This window comes from Oncorhynchus mykiss, chromosome 15 (assembly GCF_013265735.2).
Source record: "Oncorhynchus mykiss isolate Arlee chromosome 15, USDA_OmykA_1.1, whole genome shotgun sequence".
NCBI lineage: Eukaryota > Metazoa > Chordata > Actinopteri > Salmoniformes > Salmonidae > Oncorhynchus > Oncorhynchus mykiss.
In genome coordinates this window covers 28,867,850-28,886,595 of record NC_048579.1, presented here as the reverse complement: position 1 = coordinate 28,886,595, position 18,746 = coordinate 28,867,850, and the positions used below count along the sequence as shown (strand labels likewise).

Below are 18,746 nucleotides of genomic sequence, written 5' to 3'. Positions count from 1 at the left end.
CTTTTGATACTTAAGTATATTTTAGCAATTACAAATAAGGACTATGTGTAGATTCTGAAAGAATTGTTTTCACGTTCATTTATTCACGATAAAACATATTAAAACGAACATCTCAAAAGTACCCATTTTGATTTAGCTTATCTGAAGTCATATTCTTTGGAATAATATACTTTACAAGTACATCACATGTCCAAGATGGGCTCTCTGCTACTTTTGAAATGATTATACATTTGATGAACACCACCAACACAGGGAATGGGAAATTAGATTGAAAGCAAACGTCCTCTGCTAGTAATTTGCTGAATGTAAAGGAGGGCTGTGATTGGTTAATGACCTAATAATGTTAGTTTCTATGTATAAAATGGGTAATTTATCCAAAAGTACCAGTCTAAACATAAGCACAATCAAAAAGGGTACTTTGTCGAATAAATTATTGTGAATTGTTTTCATTCAGAATCTAAACATAGTCCTTCCACACTGCAACGAGTTTAATGGCACCGCGATGCTGTCCGTACCATGTACGGTTCACAGATCATAGGGTGTTACAGGAGGAATGTGTCGGTCTAAAAAGGACCTAATATGGCTACTTAGGTCATGATTTTCTCCAAAATCATTTGTGATTCAAATGTAAAAAGCATATCAAACATCCCAATGAACTTTCTATGTGAGAGTTGGCTAGAACAATTTGAGATACAAAAAATATGTTACGCTTACACTGCCATGGAATCGCCCACAGGCAGGCAGGCAGGCAGGCAGGCAGCCAGGCAGCCAGGCAGGCAGGCAGGCAGGCAGGCAGGCAGGCAGGCAGGCAGGCAGGCAGGCAGGCAGACAGACAGACAGACTCCTATCCCCCTAGTGGTTTGAGGGCAGGGTACCATGGCACTGTCTTCATTGATTAGCTGGGTGAGTGGAAGGAATGTCTCTGTTATGCTGCTATGACGTGAAATTCACAGGCACACACACACACAAATACACACACAAACACACACCCATGCACACACACACGCACGCACACAAATAAGAGTCTTTAAAAGTCCGTTTTAAGGGTACCATAGGCAAAGTGTCTGAGCATCAACTCAGGGCAGTCATATGATGTGTCAAACTCTAGCCTCTGTAGAAGAGCAACAACCCACGAGTGCAATGGCTCCATGTCTATTTGATCTCCTTCTCACTTTGTAATGATTGCTTCGCGGAATGGAGGTTTAAAGCGTCTTGCACCAATCCAGGATTGACCGAGAAAGAAACTATCGCCATCCTTCTTCTTGGCGGACAACCGCTGGTTGTCAGTGTTTTGGTTCTGATACATTTAGCATAAAACAATGACAACTATAATAGAGGCCTACATTAACATTTATGGAAACACCAAGTCCACTGGTGATGTTATGGAAATAGCCTACAGATCTTTCAGCCAAAGAGAGGTCTCATTCATACCTGGGTCTAATTTATAAGGCACCAAACCGGAGGAATACGGACTAAAACAGGAAGGGACTACATGGATTTGTCCAATAAGAAATGCACATTTCCGTCTTCTGTTGCAAAACGTTTTAAAATGTTTTCCATTGCATGCCCTAATGAATACAACCCAGTGGTAGGATGAGAGACACTCCAGCATGAGGAAGAACTATAGTTATAGTAACTGCCTGTCATCTGAGTCTGTCTTCTTCATATAGAAGTTACAGAGTTCACATACATGTTCTAGCCACATAGACACACCTGCATACACCCAGGCCAAACTACACAAAAGCTAGGTACTGAAACAAACACGTGAAACAAAGAAGTCTGCAGCCTACAAAGTAAACAGTACAAAAGACAAAACAATGACTTCTCTAAGCCAGAAATAAATCATCTCACTAAACACAAAGACAGGGGTCCACCATTCTGAATAGCTGTTGATATTTTACCTTTGGCTTCTTCGACATGCTCGCCGTCCCAGACTGCCCGAGACACCTGTGTCGCTAACTCTCTGCTCCAACGCGACAGCGATGAATTATGGAAATCCCATGGATTTGTTCAGAGTACCATGACCCAGGGGTACAAGCAGCTGACGCCTTATATAAAAAATACCCAACCTATTTACCCTCAGTCAAAATGGAATTAAACGCAAAAAAAAAGTTAAGCTCTACTGACAAGTCGCTCTCCATTAAACCGATCGACCAATCCCAAAACTAAGGATGCTCTGCTGTCTGGCCAGTTAGCTTCCATAGCCAGGAAAGGAAAGGAGATTGTTGTCAGCCCCGGCAAGGTCTGTTCTCTGGAACGTCTTCAACTGGAAATTACACGCCTGTTGTTGACTGAGCCCATCTGAGGATCTCTGGGGCTGATACACACACACACACACACACACACACACACACACACACACACACACACACACACACACCACGGGGCAGGTCTGTGCAGTGTGCGTGAGCATACCCATACACACAAACACACACTACACACACATGGAGCTAGGCAGCCGTGATAGACATCATCGGTGTCATGGTTCGCTCCAGGGTTTTTCTTCAGCTCGCTGGGAATTAGGCTTTAATTTGATAGTGTGACATCTGTCGCCTGGGCTGGACCTCAGGCTGACAGGCCGGCCTGTGCTCCCTTACTGCACACACACACACGTCTCGCATCTCTTACAGACACATCTCTCACAGTCTTTACACACACATCTCTCACATTCTTCACACACACATCTTACACTCTCACCACACGCACACATCTCACACCTTCATCACACAGATGTATCCCATCTAGGGCTGGGCGGTATACCATATTTTACGATATATTGTATTGTTGCACGGTCCGGTTTGGGTTTTTACTTGACCTTCTATAGCAGTATTTGAATGTTTGGTTTGTTAAACGTGTTAAGCCTTGCGTTCCGTCCATTTTTATAGTTTACACCCGCTACTTGAGTCATCCCTCTCCGCTCTCTCTCTCTCTCAACTAGCCCCGCCCCGTCACTCAAGGAGCGCATTTGTGGTTCCGCGACCACGAGACACTTGCGTTCAGTCTGCATGGTCAACGCAGGACATGCAACAATGTCGAAGACAACGATGACCTTTCCACTTCTTAATGCTTCTTAATAATATCAATCCACAGAGTGGTATATAATCACACTATTAGTTTGTGGTACTTACATCAGCAAACAGCTAGTTTGTCTTTCCTTAGCAAGTTCTAGCTAAATCGTGCTAGACGCTAATCGACAGACCAACACTACCATCTGGAGCCCTATCCCTGGCTCCGCCTGGCCTCCCTAGCCCTCGTTAGTGCTATTGATGTGGCTGGTCATCAGTGTTGGGTACCATCACATCACAGCATCTGTATCGTAACTATCCGATTGCATCACATAGAGATCCTTTAACTCACCATTTCATTGTGTACTGCATCAGGTCTGTCCATGAAGGTCAGGGTAACCGGTCCGAAATAACTTTTGTCATGAGGTAATAACGCAGTCTAGCATTAGTAAGGGTTTGCTGGTCAGGTCAGTCAGTGAAAGGGTGCAGCCATAATTAAGGGCTTGTTCATTTGCTGCTCACCTGGAGTATCTGGCTCGATGGCGGATTTGATGATGATCCAACTATTGAAGATTGTACCTGATTCTATTGTAGATTTGTCCAGGTTGACTACTGTCGTCTATGGCCTCTACTGCCAACTTGATCAGACTCCACCCAATACTAGATTCAAATGTTACTGCACTGTTTCATATCATTCAGGTGCAGCACGAGGATAGAATGCAGAAAGCAGCATTTACGCACCATATAGGTTTCCTCCCTCTGGAGGAAAACACACAAAATACACCAATGTTTATGCACACACTCACAATACGGTTCAGAGGGGAAAAGCACAGCAGGTAAGATTTACGTCATGAATCGTGTTCTGGAGGCAGCTCTGCAAGAGTGGTCACGAGCTGGCACAGCCACAAAGTCATCAAATCTGAACCTAATCCTAACTTAAACCTAACACTAACCTTAACCACACTGCTAACCCTAATACCCTGACTGCACTGCTCGCATCGCGTGCGCGTTGCAAAATACATTTGAGAAATCTATATTATTCAATTATTGCACCCACACTGCTTGCGCGTGTCAACGAGTATCTGCGTTGCCAAGGGCTAAAATAGAAGTCCTTTCTATTTCTGACGCAGATCGCGCTGCAAGTCCTGCCTCTCCCATCTCCTCATTTATAGAAACAGGTACCCACGTGCCATCTCCTCATTGGTTATACCCACGTGGGTGATTGAAAGACGTACTGTGTTGCCGGTTGTCGTGGTAATACCATGAAAGTTTAGATGCCAATCACCATATAAGTTCAAAGATGAAAAAGATGAAAAATGACTAGAAACGATTCGGTTGACCGTTTTATGTGTGGATTAATTAGAGGTCCTTGTGCATTTCAGGTAAAATAACAACTCAATGTTTATAACCCAGGACAAATTAGCTAGCAACAGCAAGCTAGCTAAATAGGACAAATTAGCTAGAAAGTGCAAGCTAACTAGCCATACATGTTTAATGCTTTTCGACCCAAATTAATGTCATTGGTCCAGAGTTTGTTTTGATATTTCAACCTGATCGCGTTTGGTGTAGGGGGACAAAATAAATGTAATGGCTTACCCTAACCTTAAATTAACACCAAAAAGCACATTTTTGTTTTCATACATTTTTACAATATAGCCAATTTTGACTTTGCAGCTGGCACATCTAATGGTATTTGCTCAGTTCTGCCTCCAGAACGAGACTCATCCCAATAAATGTCAACCTGCGAAAAGCACACACAAGAGTGTGAACTAACGTAATGATGTACCACAAAACAAGACTGCATGTCTTAAAGCATAAATCAGATGCTATACAGCTGGTCTAGCCTCAGGTTCCCTACATCTAACCTCTCCATATCATTTCACCCAGTTACAATTAATTGAGGTAATAATTATTTACATAATTGAAAAGATGAATGAGTGAGATTGAAGTTTTTGAGTTGAGATTGTGGTATCATAGCTATCTCTGCCTCATTATTGGCCTCCTGCGGAAACAGATACAGGCAGAGAAATAGAGAAAGAAGCAGTGAGAGAGAGAGAGAGAGAGAGAGAGAGAGACAGAGAGAGAGAGAGCGAGAGAGAGAGAGAGAGAGAGAGAGAGACAGACAGACAGACAGACAGACAGACAGACAGACAGACAGACATACAGACAGACAGACAGACAGACAGACAGACAGACAGACATACAGACAGACAGATAGACAGACACTGGGAGAGAGAAATAGGTGAAGAGTTTGAGGAAAACAGAGATGCTCGTGGGTAACCGGGCACCAGACTAAGCCCCTCCCCATCTAGCTGATTTCATCTGAGCAAAACCACTCTCTCTCTCTCTCTTTCTCTCTCTCTAATCTCCCCTGATCCATCTGCACTGGCCCAGAGTCAGAAATGAAACACACTCCCCCACACACAAACATAATAGGCCTGACATACATAGTTTTGTAAATGCACATTCAGATAACAATTGTGCAAACCTACAAATACCGTGCAAGCACACATGCATACTCTAAGGACAATCACTACAGTGAATGGGCATACATGTAAGCTAATAACAAGCATAGGAATTAGAGGTCGACCGATTATGATTTTTCAACGCCGATACCGATACCGATTATTGGAGGACCAAAAAAAGCCAATGCCAATTAATCGGACGATTTTTTAAATGTATTTGTAATAATGACAATTACAACAATACTGAATGAACACTTATTTTAACTTAATATAATACTTCAATAAAATCAATTTAGCCTCAAATAAATAATAAAACATGTTCAATTTGGTTTAAATAATGCAAAAACAAAGTGTTGGAGAAGAAAGTAAAAGTGCAATATGTGCACTTTTAAGAAAGTTAAGGTTTAAGTTCCTTGTTCAGAACATGAGAACATATGAAAGCTGGTGGTTCCTTTTAACATGAGTCTTCAATATTCCCAGTTAAGAAGTTTTAGGTTGTAGTTATTATAGGAATTATAGGACTATTTCTCGCTATACGATTTGTATTTCATACTATTGGATGTTCTTATAGGCACTTTAGTATTGCCAGTGTAACAGTATAGCTTCCGTCCCTCTCCTCGCTCCTACCTGGGCTCGAACCAGGAACACAACGACAACAGCCACCTTCGAAGCAGCTTTACCCATGCAGAGCAAGGGGAACAACTACTCCAAGTCTCAGAACGAGTGACGTTTGAAACGCTATTAGCGCGCACCTAACTAGCTAGCCATTTCACATCGGTTACACCAGCCTCATCTCGGGAGTTGATAGGCTTGAAGTCATAAACAGCGCAATGCTTGAAGCACAGCGAAGAGCTGCTGGCAAAACGTACGAAAGTGCTGTTTGAATGAATGTTTACGCACCTGCTGGTAAATCATCCCCCGTTTGGCGAAGTTGGCTGTCTTTGTAAGGAAGAAATAGTCTTCACACAGTTCGCAACGAGCCAGGCGGCCCAAACTGCTGCAAATACCCTGACTTTGTTGCAAGAGATGTGACACATTTTCCCTAATTAAAATAAATTCATGTTAGCAGGCAATAACTAAATATGCAGGTTTAAAAATATATACTTGTGTATTGATTTTAAGAAAGGCATGGATGTTTATGGTTAGGTACACATTGGAGCAACGACAGTCCTTTTTCGCGAATGCGCACCGCATCGATTATATACAACGCAGGACACGCTAGATAAACTAGTAATATCATCAACCATGTGTAGTTAACTAGTATTATGATTGAGTGATTGATGTTTTTTAAGTTTAATGCTAGCTATCAACTTACCTTGGCTTCTTACTGCATTCGCGTAACAGGCAGGCTCCTCGTGGAGTGCAATGTAAGGCAGGTGGTTAGAGCGTTGGACTAGTTAACCGTAAGGTTGCAAGATTGAATCCCCGAGCCGACAAGGTAAAAGTCTGTTGTTCTGCCCCTGAACAAGGCAGTTAACCCACTGTTCCTAGGCCGTCATTGAAAATAAGAATGTGTTCTTAACTGACTTGCCTAGTTAAATAAAGGTGTAAAAAATAAATTAAAAAACGGCCAAATCGGTGTCCAGATATACCGATTTCTGATTGTTATGAAAACTTGAAATCGGCCCTAATTAATCGGCCATTCCGATTTAATCGGTCGACCGCTAATAGGTATACGCATACGCCCAATACCTTCCCATTGTCCGTCCTGCAGACATGAACATTTTAAAATGACTTAAAGTCTACCTCAAAGCAATAATACCTGTAGTCTACCGCTTACCGAAAATACATTAAAAAAACCTGTGCTTCCAGAATGGCATTTCAATCACATGACTGGATTATTTATCATGGGGCTCATGGTAAACTTTCTGAGTCCCTCCCGGTTATACTCATCAGCTAATGGAGACAATGCTTTCCCCAGACAAACACACATGCATCTCCAACGTCACTGACTTTCAAGTTGACATAACATTATTTATTTTTTAACAACAAACATTGCTGTCATGAAAAGACAAAGTAATGGACTGATTGATTGTTATCTGGCATGGCCAGATCTCATAAAGTGGGCATGTAGTAGTTATATAATTCCTAAATCGCTAAAGCCTCCCCTGAAATAGCCATCGGATGGCTCAGGAGAAAACTAAAACCACGGCTATCTATCCCAGGTTGCACTCCAGTCCTGCCACTATCAACTACCCCCAGGGTACCGGTGTGAATCTCAAGTGTTTTTTGTTTTGTTTTTTCAAATCAACTCCTTCAGATTAAGTCAAATCCGAAGATTACAGAAATGCTTGACAAATCCCCAAAACAAATGTTATTGTTGTTTGTCACTTTGTCATAACCCCAATCTGGGCTAGAAGATTGAAATAATGCCTATGTCAACTGCAGAATGCTTTTTTGTTCATTAGTACTCCATGCTTAGATAACAGCTGGCGATGAACGAACTGGACTAACATACAAACAATGTCATTTCAGCGACGGCGCTTTTTCAATTAGGTTAGGAAAATAAAAGAACTTCCTGTTCTGGAAGAAAACTATACGTGAATCATCTGCTTTCTGACGGTGTTAGAACACCTTTAAACATGGTAGACTTCTGCCTTGGGGGAGGGAACGGCTCAACAAACATTAAACTCGCAAATGCCGCTATTAGAATGAACACTGAATGAGCAACACTTTCCTGACAATCAATTCTGTCACAATTTACAATGAAATACTTTTGAAATATCCATGTGTTCCTATTGCTATGATTCAATGTGATATCTGACAGAGCAAATGTAGAACAAGTGATTGTTCGTGGGTTTGAAGAGCGCCTAGAGCGCCAAGTCAAAGCACAGAGGTAAGTAATGGGTAGGGTATCTTGCACCTCCATCCCCTTCCGCCCTCCCCTGAAAACACCCTACATTCCATAGCACCGCCTGCACATACGCCACTTACCCAGGAGACATTTTTATTCTTGGGTGGTTTGAGCATGGCAACAGTAGCAGCCTGGCAGCATGGATGGAGAGAGGAGCCCCTCCTTAGATGCTCTTAGCCCCAGAGTAGGAGCAAGTTCGGCGGGCAGGTGAGAGCGGGACAGGGGGTAAGGGCCAAGGGGCCGCGGTGGAGCTCAGCCATGGGTCTTCTGCCCTCCGAACTGTCAAATTAAAATCCTCCTCGGCTCTAGACGACTCCAACATCTGTCAGGAGTGGCGGACACATCCGACCGCAGCACTGCAAACACACCCACAAGAAAAGAGGAAGAAGAAAGGCAAGTAGAAAACAAGGCGTCAACACCTTTCCGGTTCTCCAAGCAGCGTAATCGTCGTCATTGTCAAGACCTGAGAAAGTAGAGACATTCCCTCCAAAAGTTGGATCCACTTCTTCTTCCTCCCGGTAGTCCAGAGTAACCTCCTGGACTGATTATGTATTCATGGCTGGCGATGAATATGCAACGCCCCAACCGGCAGGTTTATAACCCGCCCTCCTGCTGTACCGTAGCAAGTGTCCAATCGCTGAGCAGGTCCTTGCCGGTGGCTCCCACGGGTGGGCTTATGGAAGCATTAGGAGGAAAACACTGATTCTGCTGGTAACAGAGGGCGGAGTTATGAAGTTATCCTCAGACAGGCAGATCAGAGATCAGCATCACTCCCAGAGGGTGAGAGAGTCAAGAGAGCATCCGCCGGAATACCTGACCTGGTAACTTGCTATGGAAATCTACTGACAATTCTCTGTCTAGGTTTTTCCTCCCTCTCTCTCTCTCTCTCTCTCTCTCTCTCTCTCTCTCTCCCTCTCTCTCAGGTCGATCCTCACCCTACCCTGTGTTGCTGAAGCTCCTCGATCTCACATCTCTTTCTCTCCCACGTCAAACTCGTTTTCTCTCTCCCCCTTCCTCCATTCTTCTCTCCCCCCTCTCTCTAGGGTACTGTATGTGTTCTCGCCTGGCTGGCACCTGTTGCCAGGGCGCCCAAGCAGAGATAGGTACTCTGACAAGCCAATGGGGTGAGGGTAAACTAACTAGAAATTAGGTTTTATTCTGTTTTCTCTTATCATTCCCAACCCTTCAGCCTTTTCCTTTACTATCCTCTATCCACACAATTACACCCAGTCTCCCACTATCTGACCACGATCTCGGCGTCTCTCCGTTTTTTACTGACTCTTACCCCTCTAACTCAATCTCGCCCGCCTCTCTCACTTTCACTCCTTCTCTTACTCAATAAACTTCTCTCACGCTCACAAGTTCTCTCACTCAACCTCCTGCCCCTCTCTTTCCATTTGCCGCCTGTCTATTTGTTTATACAACATGTCAATCCAGATCAACTGAAAAGATTGTGACTTAGTTTTGGAACTATCACTGCTGTTTTGATGCCGTTTTGAGGTAGGTCATTTATATTGGATATTAATTGTTCTACAGTGGCATGCATGGACACACACACACACACACACACACACACACACACACACACACACACACGCCTTCCAAACAACCTAGACCTACATAATCATTAACAAACAATTAACAGGTTCAGGTTCAGAATTAATGGTAGCCTTTACGTAACATTTTATGTAGCCCTAATACAATTCTAACGTCTGTCACTCGAATTAACTGTGCTCAAGTATCCATATGGGCTAATGACCGTCTCCTGGTGCGCAGAGGAGAGGGAAGAGAAGGAGAAGAGGGAGTCTTCTGCATCCCCACTCTTAATTGGATGCTAAGAAGCATCTGTTCCCTTTTTTACGAGACGCCTGACTTAGTGTGGATGCGCAGGCGGTCTGAGGTGCCCGTTATTAAATTGGCATGGGCCGTGCCTGGCGCTCCCTAAGTGCGTAATGGTACCTTGATGATGGGCCATTTCTCTGTGTGTTTTATAGAGATGGGATATTTAGGTTGTCGACGCACAAGCCAGAGGGTCGTATACAGTGGAGGAGTCAGTGTAGATGGCATGAAATGGAATTCAACTGAGTGGATTTAATACAGCTCTGAAATTGGAATTGGGATCTGAATACTGTATGTACTTTGCACTGTTCCGGTACTGACTTGATTGAACAAATGTGAGTATCAAGGTGGAGCAATGGAACAGTGGAGCCTCCATGATCTTCCAGGCATTTGATCAACACATAAGTGCACTCTCATAAATAAAGGTGCTATCTAGAACCTAAAAGGGTTACTCTGAGAAATCTTTGATGAACCCTTTTTTGGTTCCATGTAGAACCCTTTTGAGTTCCATGTAGAACTTTTCCACAGAGGGATCTACATGGAACCTCAAAGTTCTACCTGGAACCAAAAAGGGTGCTACTGCTACTTGGAACCAGACGAGGTTCTCCTATGTGGACAGGCGAAGAACCCTTTTGGAACCCTTTCTTTTTTCTAAGAGCGTATACACCTCTATTTTGTCTGAAGAAAGTCATCACACATTTCCTTCCTATAGCCGACTGTATTCAGATATGACACAGAGGTTCTTCATTCGCACCCAATACTAAAGGGGAATGAGTATTTATTGTAGATATTTATCTTGCCCATCAGCTCTGTTTGGATGTCATTATTATGCTGGAAAATAGCCTACGGTTAATGAAAAGAATGTGTCAGATAGCATTTTTTGGTAGAGTTTGCTCTTTCTGGTGACAGCACCAATCCAGCCTAACATGTGTCAGTAGTCAGAGACATGACTGAAATGAATTGGGTGATGAAAATAACTGCATATTAATCATATATTACCAACCAACAAGCATGTCATGGATGTAGGATTGCAACATTCCGGTAAGAGAGTGGTGCCACTTCACCATCTTCACTATTTCCAGGATAGGATATCTTCCGCCAAAACGGGGGAGGGGAGGGGGGCTATCCTGAATTTCTCAAATAAGAAAAGAATATACCTTTTTTTTACAAAACATTTTTGCTGCTGTGTGCACTAATGTATACAACCCAGCCCGGTGAGTGTTTTTAAACAGCAGTACCTAACTCCCTACAGATCTGTCTCTGATCACACCCACCACTGGGTCTCATTGAGATCAGTGTTTCCAGACCAGTGAGTTACGATACATACACAAGGCCTCCGCAGACGTATATCACAGTTTCCACTACTCCGAGGGTAGAGATGACAGATTATGTAAAAAGCCTGTAAATTCCTGCGTGAAACTGAGATATTCCTGGGGTCTTCTTCTGTGATCAATTAGCCATCCCATTTTTCCGGACGTTTCCCTACCACTCTTGGGAAAAGTGGAGGAACGTTCATCCATTGCCAAGGAAACCCAGCTCCATACAAAGTGTCTGCTCTGGCCCGACGTTCCGGCTCTGGGCTCTCATCCCAACGCGTGGAAAACTGGGAATTCCAGGTCACACATTCGCCAGGGGAGATTATCTCACCACTAGCAGCTCAACTTTATGTTTCAGGGAAAAATAAAGTATTCCATGAAATGCTCTGACGCTTGTCTCGTGTCTCACTCTTTATTAGGTTCACTTTCATCACATACCCAGCCAATGTGACATACTTTGAAGAAAATGACTGCATCGTTTTAGTATAACCTCTTAAAAAGTGAAGAAACACTGGATTTCCTCCAGGAGTGGACAGTGAGTAGATACATTCTATACTGACATGGACACACATAGAGTAGTGCATTGAATAGAAATACATCATGATCAAACAGCTTGCGCAACCGCTGACCTTGCATACTCTTAAAAGGCACAAGCACACACACACCAAACCACCTACAGTACTAAACACCTCACACTTCCTGCAAAGACAGTAAGGGGTGGTGTCCCAGACACAGATTGAGCCTAGCCCTGGAAAAATAAGAACTTTCAATGGAGAATGTTTTTTAGTTCAGGACTAGGCTTCATCCGTGTTCGGGACACTGCCCCTATGGAGTTGTGTCTACTACACTCACTGTGTTGCTAAACTCGTACACAGGCTACAAATCACAGGAGGTTGGGAGCACCTTAATTGGTGGAGGACGGGCTTGTGGTAAAGGCTGGAGCGGAGGAATGGTATCATTCCATTCGCTCCGTTCCAGATGTTATTGTGAGCCGTCCTCCCCTCAGCAGCCTCCGCTGCTACAAATGCACTACTCTCCGGTCCTGTTGCGTAACGGGAACCAGGAAAAGCAAACAAAATAAAGGGAGTTTGACCGGGCCTGCTGTCTTCAATTAGCCCCGTTTCCGTGCAGAGTGTCGAAGACCGCCCTGGCCCTTCAGTCTGCAACTTGTCAGTGTCAGACAAGAGTCCCATCCAGGCAAGGTCTCCCTTTTTGCGCTCCAAATTCCAACGCAAGCATAATTGCGTTCCGCCCCATTTCGGACGTAAAACGGCGGTTTGGGCCTCCATATTGGAAACATGTGAGAGGAGTGACATAGAAAGAGCGGTGTGTCACGGAAGGAAGCAGTCTCGGAAGTTCAAAAGGCAGCTAGACTCACTTGAACATGCTTGGGCTCTTACCACAGCATATACTGTAGTCTACAGTAGTAAAATAGCCATATATACACAAAAATACAAATCCATACATGCTTTATTCATGTCACTCTTCCACAAAGAACGTCTTTCTGCATTTTCAAAAGCATCCCACACGCAGAGAGCTCTTGGTCCCTGCTCAGAGTGTCCAGCATGCCGTGTCGTGAATAGAACAACAGCCATCTCTCCAGCTGCACAGGGGCAGTAAGCCTAACCCCTGCAGCCTGCAGCCCTGCACTAATCCACTCATCATTCAGATTATAAATCCGGTCTTTTGTAAGTGTTAATCCAGACCACGGCAACATGAGTGTGCGTCCCGGGCAGACATGGCCAAAGTGACTTCAAATCAAATCCAATTGTATTTTGTCGAAAGGCGCCGAATACAACAGGCGTAGGTCAACGTTACAGTGAAATGCTTACCTACAAGCCCTTAACCAACAGTGCAGTTTAAAAAAAAATAAGTGTTAAGAAAGTGTTTACTAAAATAAACTACGGTAAAAAAAATACAAATAAAACATTTAATAAAAATAATAAAAATAAAGAAGAACATTTTTAAAATAAATAATTAAGGAGCAACAATAAAATAACAGTAGCGAGGCTATATACAGGGGTTACCGGTATAGAGTCAATGTGTGGAGGCACAGTTTAGTCGAGGTAATTGAGGTAATATGTACATGTACTGTAGGTAGAGGTAAAGTGACAATGCATGGATATAAACAGGCCCGGGTAGACATTTGATGAGCTGTTCAGGAGTCTTATGGCTTGTGGGTAAAAGCTGTTAGGAAGCCTTTTGGACCTAGACTTGGCGCTCCGATACCACTTGCCGTGCGGTAGCAGAGAGAACAGTCTATGACTGGGGTGGCTGGAGTCTTTGGCAATGTTTAGGGCTTTCCTCTGACACCGCCTGGTATAGAGGTCCTAGACTTAAACAGAAACCACTGTGGAAGAGCGGTAAATGAGGATTTTTTGTTGTTGTCGTCATCGCAGTTGATAATTTACAACCATTATGTCAGCTAAAAGACTTAAGTAGTCTGACATAGTAGCAGCTATAACAGCTGTACTGGCAGCATAATGCATGTGTTGTATGCTGATTGGACTAGTGTCATTTATCCATAGAAATGTATGTACAACCTCTATGGCTTCATCCCACATTATACCTATACTATGTAGTGACTAAATTATTCTAAATAGGGAATAGGGTGTCATTTGGGACAAAGACTATGTATCTCAGGGTTTTTTCGGGCTGCTTATGTCCAAACAGCCGTGCTGTTATGATTTTTGTTGTTCTTTTGTTTTTTGCATTATTGTTTTCTGTTTTCCTTAGTTTTTCTCTTTTTTTTCTCTTTTGTTCATTTTGTTGGTTGTTGGTGAATTGGGGTGGGGGGGGCTTGGGGGATGGAATTATTTTATTTTTCTGGGGGGGGGGGGGGGGGGGGGGGGGTGACGACAGAGTGTGCGGGTGGGTGGGGGTTCTCGGATGGTTGAGGGGCAGCTCTTGGGGCTGATGGGTCGCTGGTGCGGTTTTGACCCTGTGAGAGATCTGTCGACGTGCCCTTGAGCGGGGCGTTGGCCCTGGTTGCATCTGTGGGTCCCTCTGGATGGGAGTCTGTCAGACGTCTAATGTGATGTAGATGTTGAGCGGCTTCATTGCAAGTTTGATGTTTGAGCCATTCAGATAGCATAAGCCATGGCACAATATTTAGAACACCAGGAAATGACGCTAAACAAAAATTTAAACGCTACTATGTTACAAGCATTTCGCTACACCCGCAATAACATCTGCTAAATAGGCGTATGGTATGTAACCAATAAAATGTTATTCGATTTGGTCAAAGATTTGACTGACTTACAGTTCATATAAGGAAATCAACCAATTTAAATAAATAAATTAGTCCCTAATTTATGGATTTCACATCACTGGGAATAGAGATATCTTTAAAACAAAGATAGGGGTGTAGATCAAAAAAACAGTCAGTATCTGGTTTGACCACCATGTGCTTCATGCAGCGCGACACATCTCCTTCGCATAGAGTTGATCCGGCTGTTGATTGTGGCCTGTGGAATGTTGTCCCCCATCATTCCAGAGCATCCCAAACATGCTCAGTGGGTGACATGTCTGGCGGGTACGCAGAACATGGAAGAACTTGGACATTTTCAGCTTCCAGGAATTGTGTACAGATCCTTGCGACATGGGGCCGTGAACTATCATGCTAAAACATGAGGTGATGGTGGCGGATAAATGTCACGACAGTGGGCCTCAGGAACTCGTCACGGTTTCTATGTGCATTCAAATTGCCATTGATAAAATGCAGTTGTGTTCGTTGTCAGTAGCTTATGTCTGTCCACACCATAACTACACCGACACCATGGGGCACGCTGTTCACAACGTTGACATCAGCAAACCGCTCACCCACACGACACCATACATGCTGTCTTCTATGTGCCAGGTACAGTTGAAATCAGGATGAGCACACTTCTCCAGCGTGCCAGTGGCCATCGAAGGTGTGCATTTTCCAACTAAAGTTGGTTATGACGCTAAACTGCAGTCAGGTCAAGACCTTGGTGAGGACGACGAGCATGCAGATGAGCTTCCCTGAGACGGTTTCTGACAGTTTGTGCAGCAATTCTTCGGTTGTGCAGACCCACAGTTTCATGAGCTGTCTGGGTGGCTGGCCTCAGAGGATCCCGCAGGTGAAGAAGCCGGATGTGGAGGTCCTGGGATGGCCTGGTTACACGTGGTCTGTGGTTCTGTGGCTAGTTGGACGTACTTCCGAATTCTCTAAAACGACGTTGGAGGCGGGTTATGTTAGAGAAATTCTCTGGCAACAGCTCTGATGGACATTCCTGCAGTCAGCATACCAATTACACGCTCTGTCAAAACTAGAGACAGCTGTGGCATTGTGTTGTGTGACAAAGCTGCACATTTGAGAGAGGCCTTTTATCGTCCCCAGCACAAGATGCACCTGTGTAATAATCATGCTGTTTAATCAGCTTCTTGATATGCCACACCTGTCAGGTGGATGGATTATCTTGGCAAAAGAGAAATGCTCATTAACAGGGGTGTAAACACATTTGTACCCAAATTGTTCGCATGAAAAACATGGGACTAACACTTTACATGTTGCGTTTTTATTTTTGTTCAGTGTAGCTTTAAAACTGCACATTTTCTCTTAGCCCCATGAGAAAATCTGTAGAATTGCAGGAATTTTGGTGGCGCAGTGGTTAAGGGCGCTGTACTGCAGCGCCAGCTGTGCCATCAGAGTCCCTGGGTTCGCGCCCAGGTTCTGTCGTAACCGGCCGCGACCGGGAGGTCCGTGGGGCGACGCACAATTGGCCTAGCGTCGCCCGGGTTAGGGAGGGCTTGGTCGGTAGGGATGTCCTTGTCTCATCGCGCACCAGCGACTCCTGTGGCGGGCTGGGCGCAGTGTGCGCTAACCAAGGTGGCCAGGTGCACAGTGTTTCCTCCGGGTTGGATGCGCGCTGTGTTAAGAAGCAGTGCGGCTTGGTTGGGTTGTGTATCGGAGGACGCATGACTTTCAACCTTCGTCTCTCCCTAGCCCGTACGGGAGTTGTAGCGATGAGACAAGATAGTAGCTACTACAACAATTGGATACCACGAAATTGGGGAGAAAAAGGGGTAAAAATAAATTTTTAAAAATTAAAAAAAGAATTGCAGGAATGTTGCTATCAAACTGCACAATGGTATCTCCATCACATGGAAAATGAGTAGAATTACAGGAAATTAGTTTTAAACAGACAAATGTTGTCACTGTGGCCAACGGGAGGGCCTCTGAAATGTTCAATCAGCGACCACTCCATTGGCCACGCCCATAGCCACGCTCTTGTCACACCCACCACCTAAGCCCCATTTTGATCCAGAAAAAAACCTGCATCTACTGTAAGCATTTAGTTATGGCTGGCTTTGATTTAGACCAGCGAAACGTCATAATGGAATGATATCAAACTACAGGCCAAATCTGAGAACATTCTGTACACATTAACAACCAAGCTCTGTGGTGACATCATAATCTGGGGGTGACATCATAATTGAGATCTGGGGTGACATCATAATTCATACAAAGGTGAACCTGATGAAAACACTACTGCACTAATGCATCATGAGTTGGTTATAGTACCATAAAATCTGCGTTGCTGGGTGCATGTGTAAAATGTGTGTGTGTGTGTGTGTGTGTGTGTGTGTGTGTGTGTGCGAGTGCGTAACGTATGATCTGAAAGGGGTTACAGGGACATCTAGTGGTGACAGCAGTCCCACTGTTATGTAGTGTGTGTGTGTGTGTGTGTGTGTGTGTGTGTGTGTGTGTGTGTGTGTGCGTGTGCGTGTGAAACAGTAGCTACTGTTTCACAGTACACTGCAGGGAGAGAGAGTGCAGAGCCAGCCAAGAGACTTCTATCTCTTCAGTCTATAACCGGGCACGAATAAACAGAACCAAATGTAAATCAAAACTGGACGTTGAACTGACGTTTGTGCCCAGTGGGATGTGCCCGGCGTCTGCAGCGCGGAGTCTGAGGACATCGCTCTATGCCACCCACTGACGACATCCTCAGCTCTCCCTGTCCAATCCCCAAAATAAACATGAAATAAAAGATGCATCAGCTGCCTCCTAGTGTGGCTGGCTGGATGGGTCGAAAGCTGGCAGTCCGCTAAGAGTCGAGCGCTAAGATTTCTCGCAGCAAGACCCTGCAGTCTCAGGGAGGGTGCAGCCGGAACAGAGAAACAATTAAGCTTGCAGATAAACAGAGAGAGACAGAGAGAGAGAAAGTGTGTGTGTGTGTGTATGTGTGTGTGTGTGTGTGCGTGCACGCGCCTGCGTGCGTGCGCTTGTTGCTGTGTTCACTCTCTCAGGCATACATGCACATACTATCTGGTGTATGTGAAAATGAAGCATCCTATTTTAATTTATTATATATACACACACTCAAACATTTGCACGTGCCTGCATGCATACAGGAATGTACGCACGCGCGCGCACACACACACACTGTCCATACACACCCTTCACATACATATTTAGCAGTTAAGTGTTGGGCCAGTAACCGAAAGGTCCCTGGTTCAAATACCCGAACTGACAAGGTGAAAAATCTGTCAATGTGCCCTTGAGCTAGGCACTTATCCCTCATTTGCTCTAGGGACGCCGTACTACTATGGTAGAAACAAACAAAAAACCATTTCACTGCACCTATCCGGTGTATGTGACAATAAAACCTATTTTGTACTACCTTTTTTTTAATCATTTATATTCCAGACTCAAGTCCGGAAGCTAAATTCTTGCAAATGTACTGTGTATTTAAATACCGTATTCTCGACATAGCTCATTCTATTATTTCTATTACTGTACCCATTTTAGTTGCACTGTTTATTCACACCACATATTTATTTACATACTGGATTCATGATATAGCCCACTCTAATATCTAGTGCTGTACCTATCATTCTGAGTATGTCTTGTGTCAATTCTATTCAATTCTATTCTATGTATAGATTGCAGTTGGATTACTGTTACAGTGCTATTTGGGTTAATTGGATTCCTTCTGACATTTAAAACATTTCTTGATAAGATTTTTTTTTGTTGGGGGGGGGGATATATTATTTGTGTTCTGGTTGGACATTTTACTGCGTTGTTAGGAGCTAGTAACATAAGCATTTCGCTACACCCTCGATAACATCTTTTAAACTGTGTACGCAACCAATAAACTTTGATTTGATTTAACACACACACACACACACACACACACACGACTTTGAACGAGCTACAGGTATTCCTAGAAGGAATCATTAACGGAAACGCTTTCTTAGCGTATGCGGTGTTGAACACAGTACAACATTACTAAGACTA

The 18,746-nt window shown here is 44.0% G+C and overlaps 1 protein-coding gene across 3 annotated transcripts in view; it reads right to left on the bottom strand.

Moving 5' to 3' along the window:
* cacnb2a (calcium channel, voltage-dependent, beta 2a) overlaps positions 1–18,746 on the bottom strand; it is a 112,201-nt gene that overhangs the window by 76,766 nt on the left and 16,689 nt on the right. The window lies entirely within an intron of this gene.